Genomic DNA, 16,510 nt, shown 5'->3' with positions numbered 1-16,510 from the left:
ATTCTACATTGTCATGCTGCTACTGTTTTAAGAAGTCAGGGTCCATATCACAAAGAGTCAGTAGTTCAAAAATTTGAAGTCCTCTGGGATTTGTGCAAATTCAATACCTCACAATTTATTTACTTCCAGAATTCTTGCCTGCTCTAGATCTTTAAATAATCTGTTCAGTGTGGGATACTCTTTCTCAGTTGTGATATCAACATTTATTCCTGTTCAATTCTTTTCTCCAAATATTGTCTTGAAGGCTTCTCCTCTCTCTGTAAATCTGCTTGCCATGATTATGGTTCAGTGGTATGTAACTATATCCTTTCAATTATCACCATCTGCACTGAGGTTTAAGTTTTTCTTCCTTTTTTAGGTTAAAATGAGTATATTGGATTTGTACTTGGTCTGATGCTAGAAAAGCAACAAAGTCTATTGTATAGTCCTTCAAGTAAGCTTGTTTATACAAGTTCCATTCTCTGTTTAAATCGAGAATGAAATTAAAATCACCTCGTAATATTATAGGTCCTTCTACGCCTCAGACCAACTCATTAATCTTTATGAGAGCTAGGATCATCATCAATTGGGGCATAATGGTTTACAAGATTAAAAGGTGTCCCATCTACCCTGGCAATGCTCCAAATCCACCTCCCTTGGGGGTCTCTCATAACTTGATTAATCTCCCAATTAATCCCTTGCCCAAGATAAATAGCTACTCCCCTAACTCCATTTCAAACATAAATGCAGTAAAAAAATAACGTAAAATGTTTATACCCCTTCAATGTGTTCCTATGAACAGTTCTGTTCTCATATCTATTCTCATAATTACTCTTTCTTTTATAATTCTGCTCTTTCCCCCTTTTACTCCTCTTACCCCTTCCTTCCTACCTCTCCCTCCCTGTTCCCTATCCCCCACCCTACCCTTCACCAATCCCCCTTGCCTCTTCCCAACACTGGCAGTGTGGCATAGCCCACCAGGCTCTGGCTGCCTGGGCTCACTGGGCCTTGAACAGATACAGAAGCTTGACGAATTCTTTCCGATGACCAGCCGCTGCAGCAGACATGTCATAAAAAATGCGGTAACTTGGAATTTCCCGAGTAGAAAATTGTTTCTTTTGAATGGCTCTAGTCAGTATCTGGTCTTTCACTCGGTAATCCGCAAAGTTGACTAGGATAGTTCTAGGTAGCTTTGAGTTCAGAAATGGCTGAGCTGGAACTCTGTGTGCTCCCGTAATAGTAAGGTCACCAGATAACTCGGGTAGTACATTATATTTGATGAATGACTCGACCCAATGGAGCGTCCGTGTCCCTTTGCAGCCTTTGGGGACCCCCACCAGCCGCAGGTTAGAACGTCGAGAAAGATTTTCCAACTCTTCCAGCTTACTTTCCAACAAACTTTTCTGTTTCTTATCTAGTGTGGCCTGCTGCTGCATCGAGGTCATCTGATGTAGAGAAATCCTGGATTTGGCTTCTTGTAGTCTTCAGGGATGTGGAATTCGTGTAGTCCGAGGCCCAGGACATATTGTTTGGGGTCAAGGGCAACAATTTTTCATGTACTTTGTCCTTGGGACAAGTAGGCCCAGTCCCCTGCAGCAAAAACCCTTTGGCTGCCAGTTTGCAGTACCACATTACAAAGTTTAGCAATATGAGGCTATGTAAAATGCTCCCAGAATGCTCCCTGATTTGATGCAAATATTTGCAGAACCTTAAAAGCGAGATTGATGATTCTTTGCTTTCAACATGAAATGTTCATATAAAGAAATGAAAGCAGGAAAGAAATGTGTTTTCTAAACTACTGTACAATTTCAGATACCATTTCTTTGCAGCATCATTTACTATGATAGTATTTCCCAAAAAAGTTCATAATGGAAAATCAGTGTAGCCAGTTTCAATAGGATTATGGGAAACATAAATAAACAAGCATTGGCAAAGCCAGAAGATCTGAAATTGGTGGTCAGTATTTTAGTTTAGTTTTAGTATGTGTGACTTGTTTTGGTAGGGTTTTTGTAAAACCTTAATGGTGTGGGAGCTGCTGCGCCCTCATCATTATAATAAACATTGGCAAGATCAAAAAATTGTTTTTTGCTCTCAAAAAGCACACACTGCCACAGTAGTCACAGACACTCAACAAAACTATTTGTGTGCCGATATGCTCCTTGTGAAAGCTATGTGTGAAGCTAGCTGATACAAAGAGAGAGACAGCATTTTATTAAACACAAAGGGTTATGGTCAACGCCAGACCAACATAGGCACCAAATTATTAAGGAGAGTGTCATAGGTGCACCCATGGTATATGTCCTTGCATTAAGTGCAGCTATACGGCTTTTGTGAACTCCTAAGAATTTACAGAAGTAGGACAAGAAATAGTACTCCTAGAAAATATGTGTGAACTGCATTTTAACATGAGCAAATATGCATGTGTAGATTTGCTCATAAGAAAATCTGAGTGTTTGCAAGTTCACTTTCCCTCCAACCAGTTTTGTTCCCCAACTCTGGAAAAAGGTTTACGTCTGTCATTGTCAGGAGTAAATTTCCAGCATTTCTCAGTATGAGAAAAGATGAGATAAGAGTTGTTGAAAACCCTAAAAATCTTCAAGTTAGTAGGTTTGCAAAGACTCAAGAGAGCATTCTAACCCTGGAACTATTGCTTACCACTACCTTAAGCCCCAGTATATAGATTTGCGGAAACGTGGCAACATAAGGGGATTGCAAGTATTCAAACACTACAATGTATGAGCCCTGGCATAATCAGAGAGGCTATATCAGAGCTCCTATATAATGAGATTGCTGCCATCATTTGTCGATGCACTACATGGCACCAGAGGGGCAAGTGGATTTTGTTTCAGGACAAGTAGATTTATGAATCAACCTGCCCCATGGACAAGTAGATATTTTATTAAATTTCACACCCCTGTGTCTTACCGGAAAAGAGCGTATTGCTTCTTCAATTTGAGAGAGACACGAATGTAACGCTGCTATTTTGTTTGCTTGTGTTACTTTCAGCTCCCGTGTCTCATCAAGGATAACATTTAGTATGGTTTTAATATCATTTTGGAAGCTATTCCCAACCTCTACTAACTGGTCTCCAAGAAGATCTTCCGGCCCTTGCCAATCTCGCTGCCCCGCTGCTACTTGTTTAGCTGCCTCAGAGGTTGTGGGAAGAGTATCCAATGGCCTCGAAGATGAAGCCAGACCCTGGGTTGCTAACGGAGCACTCCCTAAAGAAGTATCACAGAGTTTGTGTCCTGGAGTTGGGCCATATGGGGCAGAGAGGGTATTTTAGTTTTGAAAAAACGTGGGTATTCCTTAGTCTTGCTTTGAGGAGTGCTGGAGGAGTTTTCGCATGCATTTTCTTGGCTCAATGTAGCTTCTAGATCCTCTGATGTCTGATTGTCCACAGCTGGTTTCGCCCCAGACATGACTGAAGTGGGTTTGTCACTGTCCAGTCCTTCAACTCCTCTATCGGAAGTCACCCCCAGGTTGATGTATTTGGGCCTCTCCTGATTTTGATCCTCCAAAGCCCTTGCCTCATGATCCAAGACATCATCCTCAAAGCTTAAAGGGCTGGAGATTGGGACTGACCCCCGACGAGTCTTCAGGGAGCATTCAGCTCATGCATTTGCGGAAGCAGGCTTCATCTGAGCTATTCGAAATTTTGGACTCTAGGGCTACATTTGAGTCGACATGAGCCATTACATTAGCAATTTTTAAGTGTTTCCCCATCCTGAGAGTAAATCCAGGCCACTATAATTGAAGTTAGCATATATATATATATATATATATATTCACTGAAAAAACCATAGGTTTCACACATGTTATAGTTAGCTGTAGATTTTACTGATAAAAAACCAATGAAATTCCCCCGTTATAGTTACTGTAGGCAACTATAACTCACGCGACCGCAATCCTCTGCTGATGCTAATACTGTATTTAGACACTTATTTGCCCATGTCTTCTTCCATTAAATTTTAGCTATACATATATTACAAATATTTTTTTTTCATAAAGACACATATGTCATCAGCAGAGGATTACGGTCGCGTGAGTTATAGTTGCCTACAGTAACTATAATGGGGGAATTTCATTGGTTTTTTATCAGTAAAATCTACAGCTAACTATAACATGTGTGAAACCTATGGTTTTTTCAGTGAATTTGTACGGTTTTTTAAATGCTAACTTACTTTACGCCATTCGTGGCGTGCGCGCCCAGTTAACGCAGTTTGTTCCGTGCGCGCACGGTGCGCTTCGCGCACCGTGCGCGCACAGTGAGCACGCGGTGCGCTTCGCGCCCTGCGCACCCACTTTACGCAGTTAGTGCCATGCACGCACGGTGGTCACGCGGTGCGCTGCGAGCACCACGTGCCCACATTATGCGAGATGGGCCATGTACGCACGATGCGCTTCGCGCACCGTGCGCACATGGGGGACATATTATGCGCATCGTTGTGAAATGTTTTGTTTATTGTTTTCATTTGATTGATAAGCCATGCACAAATGGTGCCCTTCGGGCACCATTTGCACATGGGGTGGGGAGAGTGTGGATACTTTTTTAAAAAAAAAAATTTTTTTACCGTACGCGTACGGTAAGCGTAATCGGCGATTTTTCGAAAAAAAAATATCTCAATATACTGCCCCTTTACACATTTTTTGGCTTCATTTATGCTGCCCCACTCAGAGTGCGAGAGAGAAAATGGCGGCCGCCGCTTCCTGGTTTCGGCCGATTCGAATGTTTACTAAGATCTAAGAGCCAATCAGAATCGCGCTCGCGCACGTCACCGTAAGCGCACCGTAAGCTGGCTCAGATATATATATTGATTTAAAGGCTATTTTCTCAGAATCTACTGAACAGATTTACACCAAACCTACAAAAGGCACTTCCTTGACCTGAGGACTACCTCTCTGCCAAATTTCAAGTAATTCTGTTCAGCCGTTCGGGCTGTAGCTGTGTCTAAAGGTCCTATGGAAAAATGCAAGGGAAAAACGCGTTTTGGGACCCCCCTTTTATCTCAGCCCCCGCTTGACGAATCCCCCCGAGACTTTCAGGGTAGGAGCGGAGCGTAGCGCCCCACCTATTTTGAAAAATTCGCGAGGATTCGTCGACTGGCGCAAAAGTTATTTAAAATAGATTGTTGCGGATTTCCTATGGAAACGTGGTCCTAACTATAACTACCTACTGGCGACCACCAGTAGGTAATATATATATATATATATATATATATATATATATATATATATATATATATATATATATATATCTACTGGCGGTCGCCAGTAGATAGTGATAGTTAGGATCGTGTTTCCATAGGAAATCCGCAACATTCTATTTGGAATAACTTTGGCGCCGGTTGACGAATCCTCGCGAAATTTTCAAAATAGGTGGGGCGCTCTACTCCACTCCTACCCTGAAAGTCTCGGGGGGATTCGTCAAGCGGGGGCTGAGAAAAAAGAGGGGTCCCAAAACGCGTTTTCCCCATGCAATTTTCCATAGGGTCCTTTAGTCCAAGGTACAGCCCGAACGGCTGAACAGAATTACTTGAAATTTGGCAGAGAGGTAGTCCTCAGGTCAGGGATGTGCCTTTTGCAGGTCTGGTGTCAATCTGTTCAGTAGTTCCTGAGAAGATCAAAAGTAAAATCACATATATATCTGGGCGGTGCCTAACCACACATCTCATCCTGAGATCTGATTGGCTGTCAGCACTTCATCCAAGAAGTGTTGGCAGCCATCTTGGGACCAATATACATGATAGCACCTCATTAAAAAGCATTGCAGTTAATAGAAGGTTTTAAGACTTTAGTTACATTATAAATCATTTGTTGATGGTCCCATACTCATTTTAGGAATTGTGGTATGTTCTAAGGTGATTTCACCATGTGAAAAAGCCTTCTGCTGGGATATCATGATTGAGAGAAAAATATTTTCTCATGCTTTTCCCACAGAGGTTTGGAAGGTGATCTATAAGCTAAACTGAGAGCTTATTTTCTGTAAATTCACATTATCTTTCTCAGTCATGTGAGAATGAAGTCTGACATTCTCAATAAACCATGTACATCCAACAAGGGCAGAGACTGTCAGTTGATTCCTTTGTGTTCTACTGCAGCTTCCCAGAGTGTTCCAAAGAACAACTAGAGCGCTAACAGTCCTACTTATGACAAACATATTGCACACCTGAAGCCATCTTGATTGGAATAAAGTGGTAACTCTTAAAACATTTAATTTAAAAAGGAACAAAGTGAGGGGGTTCATTTTTCCATAAAATGTATGATTAGTGCTGCAGACAGAAAAATTAGGGCACATTTTGAGTGACTTCTCAAATCCTCTTCTATTTCATTAAAAAATGTTGACATGCGGACTGAAACATGCACTTTCAATACCAGCAGCAGTTTTCCCTGGTGAGCAGTAGCTTTACTACAGTGATCTAATGAGCAAAAAGAGTGCTAACATTCTGAATTTATGGCAAATGTGTGACACATCTGAATGCCTTCTTGATGGAATCAAAGTAAAAAACTGAAAGTATTTCCTACTGAGGAGACTGCAGTAAATGAGGACATTAGGAAACTTCATAACAAATAAATCTCCCAAGATGGCCACCAGAGACAAAAGAGCCCAAATGTAGCCCAAATATCACCCAGATGTAGCCCAAGTATAGCCCAATGACAGAATGTCCCAGAGTGTTCTTAAAAACAACTAGAGCGCTTACTGTCTTCATTATGACAAAAGTATGGCACACCTGAAGCCATCTTGATTGGAATAAACTGGTAACACTTAAAACATTTAATTTAAAAAAGGAACACAATGAGGGGGTTCATTTTGCCATAGAAATTATGATTAATGCTGAAGAAAGACAATGAGGGCACATTTTGAGTGACTTCTCAAATCCTCTTCTATTTCATTAAAAAATTCTGACATGCAGACTGAAACATGCACTTTTACTACCAGGAGCAGACTTCCATGGTGAACAGTAGTTTTACTACAGTGATCTAATGAGCAACTAGAGTGCTAACTTTCAGAATTTATGGCAAATATGTGACATATCTGAATACCTTCATGATGGAATGAAAGTAAAAAACTGAAAGTATTTCCTACTGAGGAGACTGCAGTACATGAGGAAATTAGGAAACTTCATAACAAATAAATCTCCCAAGATGGCCACCGGAGACAAAAGAGCCCAAATGTAGCCCAAAATCACCCAGATGAAGCCCAAATATAGCCCAATGACAGAAGTGTGCAAAACACTTATTATTTTGTGTTTTTGCAGTGTTATATAGTGCAGACTTGTCACGTATTGGAGTGCTTTACATGAGCATTGGTTACATCACACAAGAACAAATTCATTTTGGTTGTAGACATGGGGAGACTAAGTGATTTGACCAGAATCACAGAATGTCGAGCTGAAGCAGAAACTCCAACCTGGTTCCCCAGTTGCAAAGTCTGCAGTTCTGGAAGTAACACCACATCCTCTCCCCTAAGTGCAACATTTAATCAAGTGGTCAACTGGATAAAAAAACATAAAGATAACAAATAATTTAAAAGTGCTTTGTCGCTATTTGAAAACTCAGAAAATATGTCCTTATTTTAGTCTTTTAGAGCACTAACCATAATTTTGATGCCAATAAGACCCTCTCATATATGTAATTTCTAAAGAAAATGCTCTAGGTATTACAGTTTTGATTACATCAAGATGACGTCAGGCGTTCCACACTTTTGTAATAAATATAGAATGTTAGCAATCTAGTTGTTCATTAGGATACTGTTGAGAGGCAGAGGCCAGGGGCACGGACTCTGAAAATTGAAGGCAGGTAGGAGGGTGCAAAGGCAACAATTTAACCACACTGAGCAGGCAGGAAGGGCCGTGGCAGCACAACAGACTATGGAGGGCAGTGGAAAGGGGGGCAGGGGCAACAAACCAACAATACAGGACTTGCAAGAGAGGCTGTGGCAATGTAATAGACCATTGTGGGCAGAAGGAAGAGGCAATGGTAGTACAACCATACATGCCAACAGACCCGATTCAGCCAGGAAACGCCAAATGTTTTTAAGCTCAAATGGGCTTTATTTGATCTGTCTCCTGTCTACAATCTCCTCTTTTTCAATGTAACTCAAAGGGGAAAATCAATACCCCAGTTTTTTTTCAAAATCTCCCTCTTACCAAGCTCAAAATGTTCGCAAGTATGGTACATTGGATCATGGAAGGAAATGGGGTAGGGACATGGACTTGGATAACAGAGGACAGGAGGGACATGGAGAGGTGCACCAAACTGACCCTGCAGGGCAGGCATCAGGGTTTGCAGCAGCACAGTACTCCACACAGGGCATGCGGGACGGGAGTGCAGCACAACAATTCATGGAAAGCAAGAGGGAGGGGACAGGACCATGCACATAGACAACAGAGAACAGAGGGGCAAGAGGCAATGGTAGCTAGCTGACCATAATGGACAGACAGGAGAGAAAGCTGCAGCATAACAGACCATAAAGGGCAGGAGGGACGGATCAGGGGCATTACAGTGGAACAGACAAGCCAGGAGGGAGGGAGTAGGGGTCTGCACATGTAAACAGAGGGCTGGGGGCAAGGGGGCAGGGCAGGAGCAGCAAGATAGCCATGGAGGTCAGACAAGATGGGCACTAGAAGAAAGACACACCATGAAGAGCAACAGTGAGACTGTGATGGCATACACACAGACCATGGAGGGAAGGTGGAAGGGGGTCAGGGGCAGCTAACTGACCACACAGGGAAGGTGGGAGGGGCCATGGCAGCACAGAAGACCATGCATGGCAAGTGGGAGGGTTAGTGGCAGCACAATGGCTATGATGGGCAAGAAGGAGGGTGCAGGGGCATGCACAAAGGACGATGGAGGATAGAAGAGAGGGTCAGGACCTGTGCACAGACAATAAAGTTCAGGGGAAGGGGCCTCACAACAGACCGCACGGGGCAGGCAGGAGGAGCAGTTGCAGCACAACAGACCAGGGAGGGCAGAAGGGTGTGGCAGTACAATGGACCATGTAGGACAGGAGGAAGAGGATAGGGGCATGGCATGTGGACAGGCAGGGTGGAGGTGGCAGGGACAGGTTACAGTCATCTGACAATGCTAGGCAGGTGGGAGGGGAGTGGCAGCTCAACAGAACACTCAGAGTAGATAGGAGTGTCAGGTCCATGGAACATGGTGAGCAAAAAGGATGGTGCAGGGGCATGCACAAAGACATCGGAGGGCAGGGGGAAGGAGAATAGGGGCAGCAAGCTAAGCACAGAGTTTAAGCAGGAGGTCAATGATGGGGCATAGAATTGGGCAATGGAGGGCAGGAGGAGTGGACTGGTACATTATACTAAATTGAGGGCAGTGGCAGCACATCAGACCATGCATGGCAGGAGGGAGGAGGCTAGTCCATGGATTCACACAACAGAGGATAGGGAGGAGGGGGATGGCGCAGCAAGCTAACTGTTCAGAGAAGGCGGGTATTAGGAACTTTATTGTTTTTAAAACGTGTGTCTGTGCGAACTACTTAAAATATGAACAAGTATGCAGCATAATCTCACTTTTATTCAGGAAGAAGAGGGCGTTTGTGACTGTGACTCCGGGCTCACTTGGCAGAAACACCCCCTGACCCTCCACCCCCTATCGCAAAATGTAATGCCCGTGAAAAGGGTAGGTGAACACAGTGTTATATAGAACATAGTCCTGAGAGCACGATTGGAAATTAAAACTAGATATAGTGTATGGTATAAACTATGCACCAAAAAGTGTGATATAAGATGAACCGGGCGTGAAATATAATATGCAATACATTGTGCGCAATGACAGATTCATTGGAGAGCGCGAGATAGCACAGGCACTAGCGCGTGCTATGCGATATGCGCCTTGGAGTGTAATATGCACAGCGCAGTGTTGTGTAACCTAACTAGTCTCTAAAGTTGTAATATAAAATATGTGCTGGGGAGTGTAACGTTGCATATGCACTGTGACAAAGATATGGATCCCAGATTATAATATGTATGGCATAGCACTGTGCGTTATAACATAGGCATCGAGGAAGGCACGTTAGATGGGGCAATATAACCCGTGCGAAGACAAGTGTGGCATGACATATTCACAGGGTGGTGTTACAGTGCACATGGGCTAGAGAGTGTCATAGCATATGCACTAGCTGGTGGAATACAACACAGAGGTGTGTGGCACTCGGCAGGCAATGGTGGGTGTAACACAGCATTGGGCTCTGCCAGGAGCGCGCTGTGACTCTCAAGTGATGTTCGTCCCCTTTCCAGAGAGTAAAATAAAAAGTATTACACATCCGGCAGTGGATGTGTGTTTTATTAACCGTGAGGAGGGTTTCTTGCATAGTTTTGGTCGAATTCTTGTCGAATCCCCTTTGAATGGCTTGGTGTGCATGTGTATTAAATGTGCCCGTCAATAGCTACCCATGTTTGTATAAATAAACGACAATGGTGTCTACCGGGATTAGGCACGTTAGGGCATCAGACATTTCAGAGCTTCACTAGTGGTGTAAATACATTCCACGTGGATTCATTGTATGCATAGTCGCCTTTTAATGAATATCACGCAAATCGTCATGGTGATAGGTACGTACGGTTTGTCCAGCATGTCCTAGGTGTGTATATAAATATATATTTTTTAAAAATAATAAAAAACAGTGGCCGGCCCTGGGGATTGGGGTCAAAAAAATATAATTAGGAGACAGGCCCTGGGGGATGGGGTCATCAGGGCCAATAAATTAGAATAAGAAGGGGAACCACACAGCCCCCCTTCTTAAATATTTAAAATAAATAAAAGACTGGCATTGTGCAGGAGGCCACGCCCCTTCCTTGCAGCACTCTGCAAACGCGCCCCCTGGCGAGTTGTAAGTTGGGGAATTAATTCCTCTTCAATACTGAGGGTCCCTGAGGGCCAACTAGCCCAACAGGCATCTCCAGTATGCGCCAGGGAGCTGCGCTGCAGAGAGGTGTTCTGAGGGCAAGCCCCTTTTTACACCTCTCTGCAACGCAGCTCTGTGGCGCTTACTGGAGGTACCTAGTGGTCTAGTTTGACCCTAGGGACCCTTAGGATTCAAGGGGACTTAATCTCTCAACTTAGAACAGCCACAGGGCGCGTTTACACAGTGGTGAAGGGAGGGGACGGGGCCTGAGGTGACGTGTGCAAACACGCACTATGGCACGTTTTAAATTGGGGATATAATTTCCCTTCAATACTGAGGGCCCCTGGGGGCTAACTAGCCCACCAAGTGCTTCCAGTAAGCGCCACTGAGCTGCATTGCAGAGAGGTGGTCCAGGCCGTGCCACTTTTTACACCTCTCTGCAACGCAGCTCTGTGGCACTTACTGGAGGTAACTAGTGGGCTAGTTGGATCCTAGGGACCCTCAGGATTCAAATGAACGTAATCTCCCAACTAAAAACGGACACAGGGCGTGTTTACACAGTGGTGAAGGGAGGGGACGGGGCCTGAGTTAACGTGTGCAAAAACGCCCTGTGGCCTGTTTTAAGAGGTAGTTTTAACCCCCCTGCCCTATTATATACTAGGGACTTACAGAGGAGGTCATGCTAATCACAGGGGGACCCCAACGCAAAATGTTCCCTAGTGTATGTAGGTGTTTTCACTGTATTCTAAGTGTCTTTTAACATAGCACTGGCTCTAGGACTGGTTAGTCAGACTCAGTTACCACCAGTATCCGTCTGAAAAAGTTGAGGGTACAGGATGATTTTGCAACAAGGATTCTTTCTGCTCTTCTTTTTGTTATTTCTGCATGTTATCCTTCTTCCTGCACTTTTCTTCGTCTTTGAGGACCTCTGTTGCTTCTTTCTGCACTTCTCTTTTTTCTTTCTGTGCATTTTTTCTTCTTTCTTCACATGTCCTATCTCTGTAGGCATAGTTAGAAATTAGCACTTAAAAAACCTTTGAAATTCACAGAAAAAACCATAGGTTTCAGGCACGTTATAGTTAGGAATTAGCATTTAAAAAACCTCAGAAATTCACTGAAAAAACCATAGGTTTCAGGGGTGTTATAGTTAGCTGGACTTTTCACTTGTACAAAACCATTGAAATTCCCCCGTTATAGTTAGTTCAGCTAACTATAACTTGCGCGCCCGCAATGCACTGCTGATGACGTCACATATTACATCACTCATGACATGGTCAGTGACATCACTCTTGACATCACTGATGACATCTCAAATGACATCACTGATGACATCACTGATGACATCATCCTTGTGATAGAGTGGCAGACCGCCTCTCACCCTAATATAACCTTTGATACACACATTCAAAAATAGAGACTAAAATGTTCTAAACAATGGACATACCAATACCAGTTACAACAACCTCTTCAGTAATTCTAAGATCCACATACACATCCACTCATTCACCAACAGTCCTATACAGTCACTCATACATGTACTCACTCATCATATGTACTCATACACCTATACATCCTGTTACACAATGCCACTCATCCATAGAGTTACTCACACACATAGTCACTCATGCTAATAAAGAATCAAACATACATTTACTTGCATATACAGTTATACACACACCACCACACTTACTTCTACTGAAACTTACACATACTTAGGGGCATATGCATCAACAATGCCATTTGCGATTCCTTATTAGCGAAAAATAAGGATTCGCTAATAAGGAATAGCAAAAGGCTATGCATGTAGGAATCGCTATTCAAATAGCGATTCCTTAACTTTCCTTAATAGCGACTAGCAAATTGCGAGTAGAAATTAAGGAATGCCGTCCCAATCATTCCTATGGGCCTCCAGGCCCATAGGAATGAATTGGAGATTGCATGAGCAAATTGCGAGTACCAGTAGGTTCTCGCAAATTGCTCATGCAATTTCAAGGGTGCAAGGGTGTCAAAATGACACCCTATTGCACCCCTGAAATTGATATATGCACATATGTTGCACACACACATGCTCTAAGGGCATGTGTGTGCGCAACATGAAACTTTGAAAAATGCACAAAAGTGCATTTTTCAAAGTTTTTGCAAATTACCATGAAGTTCATCTTCATGGTAATTTGCTCCCCCTATTAGCGAAATCGCTAATTTTTTTACTTTAATGCATTGCATTTAAGGAATCTCAATTTGGGATTCCTTAAATGCAATCGCAATTTAAGGAATCGCTATTTAAGGATTCCTTAAATTGCGATTTTTGCATTTGGGTTGATGCATTTGGATTCGTTTTTTTTTTACTCGCTAACGTGAGTTATTAGCTATTCGGTATTTTACCGACTGGATTTTGGCTTGATGCATGAGGCTGTTAGTCTTTTAAACAATCACTTATAGAAACACATACTTATTCATACAGGAACTCTTTCAATCTCTCACTCTCACATGTACTCACTTATATACACCAATAGTCACATATACTAGTTTAAAACATATGTAGTGACTCATAAAGACACTATTGAGACAGTCATTCACTCACTAACACACCCATACACACACTCATCCACCCATACAGTCCTGCACACATGCTGTCTTCAACACATACAAACAGTGAGTCACTCATTCATGCACCTATGCACTACGTAATACCCCCCACCGAACCATGCAGACACTCAGACTGATACTCAAAAAACCAACTAATAACCTATATAGACACCCATGTAGCTACTCACCAACAAATGCAGCCACTTATACACAAAGTGAGAGACTGATACAGATATTTACATATTTAAACATTACTCACTAAGCCATGTATTCACTATGATACACTTAATCAGTCAGTTACACAATCAATTTTTCAAAAACAAATCATCCATTTAGACACTTATATACCCATTTATTCTTCCATCATTGTCTAGATATACATATATAAAACATATTTAATTTTCTGATGATGTCATCAGTGAAGTCATCAGTGATGTCATTTGAGATGTCATCAGTGATGTCATGAGTGATGTCACTGACCATGTCATGAGTGATGTATATGTGACGTCATCAGCAGTGCATTGCGGGCGCGTGAGTTATAGTTAGCTGAACTAACTATAACGGGGGAATTTCAATGGTTTTGTACAAGTGAAAAGTCCAGCTAACTATAACACCCCTGAAACCTATGGTTTTTTCAGTGAATTTCTGAGGTTTTTTAAATGCTAATTCCTAACTATAACGTGCCTGAAATCTATGGTTTTTTCTGTGAATATATATATATATATATATATATATTATCTACTGGCAGTCGCCAGTAGATAGTTATAGTTAGGACCGTGTTTCCATAGGAAATCTGAAAATTCTATTTTGAATAACTTTGGCGCCGGTTGACGAATCCTCTTGAATTTTTCAAAATAGGTGGGGCGCTCCGCTCCGCTCCTACCCTGAAAGTCTCGGGGTGATTAGTCAAGCGGGGGCCGAGAAAAAAGGGGGGTCCCAAAACACGTTTTCCCCATGCATTTTTCCATAGGGACCTTTAGTCCAAGGTACAGTCCGAACGGCTGAACAGAATTACTTGAAATTTGGCAGAGAGGTAATCCTCAGGTCAGGGATGTGCCTTTTGAATATCTGGAGTCAATCTGTTCAGTAGTTCCTGAGAAAATTTCAGTTAAAAGTACATATATATCTATAAGCGAGCGCAATTCTGATTGGTTGTTAGATGTCAGTAAACATTCGAATCGGTCGAAATCAGGAAGTGTCGGCCGCCATTTTGTCTCTCGCAGTCTGAGGCAGTGAAAAACAAAGGTGGAGAACGTGAAAAGGGGGCAGGGTGGACAGTTCCTGACCCCCTAGCCTTTGTCAGGGGGTCACTGAAGGACCCCCAAGGGCGAAAAAAACATTTATTTATTTGACGAAAAAGCGCGGGGTGCGCGCACCGTGCGCGTACGGCACGCACAATGCATCATGGGCGCTCGTTGCGCAAAGCGCACCGAGTGCCCACAGAGCGCGCACGGTGCACGAAGCGCACCGTGTGCGCACAGTGCACGAAGCGCACCGTGTGCGCACGGTGCGCGCACGGTGAAAAACCTGAAAAAAAAATATTAATAAATACATAACTTAGCATTTAAAAAACCGTACAAATTCACTTAAAAAACCATAGGTTTCACACACATTATAGTTAGGAATTAGCATTTAAAAAACCTTGCAAATTCACTTAAAAAACCATAGGTTTCACACATGTTATAGTTAGCTGGACATTTCCCTTGTAAAAAACCAATGAAATTCCCCCGTTATAGTTTTTTATTTTTTTTTATTTTCAAAAACCTTTATTGACTTGTAAAAATAGCACAGGACCAATCGTCTACGATCAACCTAGCCGTGAGAGGGCTCTGCCTGACAGTTGGGCAGTCAGGTTAACGCATACACAGCCATTTAGCCGACATCCCGGAGGACCGGCGGCGTTTCAATAATACAGCATATTCAAAAACACAATCATGCACAGAGCATCAATAATGGTTGCACCAGTCCCCAGTCTCTGGCTCCGACTACGGTTATGTATATGAGGCTTAAAAGTGGCCTCCAATGCCTGCACTCCAGGCTTAAACCAGGAAGTTCTAAACTGGACCCTAACCCCAACCCCCCACCCCACCCACAGTACGCTGGCTATCTCCCCACGTCTCGCATCCCTATGCCCATTGAGCCGCAGCCCGATAATCCACGCACAACCATCCGCAGCACCCTCCCGCGAGCCGTCCGCGTCCAACCCTACTTTAGACATTCACCCCCCGAATCACCCCGCTTGAACGTCCTGAACCAGTCCGCCAGATACCCGTCCACACTCACTTCGTGCAGGCATCCGTCCCAACAGGCACCCCAGAGTCCGGCACAATCACATGCCCCCAGAGTCCTGGCCGTGTCCCATGCCACTCTCGTCCAAATGGCACTCAGTGGGTCTTTCGTGTTGTGCCTCCCCCTGGCCAGCCGTCTCAGTGGCCCTGGAAGTCAAATACGTACTGTACAGCCCCCAGAAATTCTTGGGGCGACTTTTCGGCGGCAGCAATTCGCTGTACGTCTCCGCCTGTGTGCTGGAGTACAGCATATCGCTAGCCCAACGCTTCCTGGTGGGGAGTGGCCCCCTCATCCAGCATATCGCCACAATTCTCCTAGCCAGTAATAGCGCTATATCCGTCAGGCGCCGCAGCGCTGGTGGGAGCGGCCAGGAGTACCCCAGCAACGCCAGCGATGGGTCAGGTAGCATCTCTGTTCCCAAAATCCGGCTCAATTCCTGGAATACCTCCGCCCAGAACCTAGCAATTCCCGGACAGTACCAGGCCATATGTATGAAGTCCGCCACGAGGAAATGGCAACGTTCACACTCCGCTGTTTGGCGGAGCCCGTACCTATGCAATCTCTCCGGGGTGTAATAGACCCGTTGCAAGAACTTAAAGTGCACTAGTCTATGCCGGCCATTCAGCGACACCTTTCTGGTGCTGGCGCAGCAGTATTTCCACATCTCATCAGAAATGTCCATATGCAGGTCAATCTGCCAAGCTTGCCGCGCCTTGGTGCACTGGTGCTCCATGCGCTGGTTCCCCCTTCTTGGTAAGGGCCGAAACCAATTTGGACGGCGTCACCGTT

Source organism: Triturus cristatus, chromosome 2_1 (assembly GCF_964204655.1).
Source record: "Triturus cristatus chromosome 2_1, aTriCri1.1, whole genome shotgun sequence".
In the NCBI taxonomy this organism is placed as follows: domain Eukaryota; kingdom Metazoa; phylum Chordata; class Amphibia; order Caudata; family Salamandridae; genus Triturus; species Triturus cristatus.
This window is presented reverse-complemented; position numbering follows the sequence as displayed.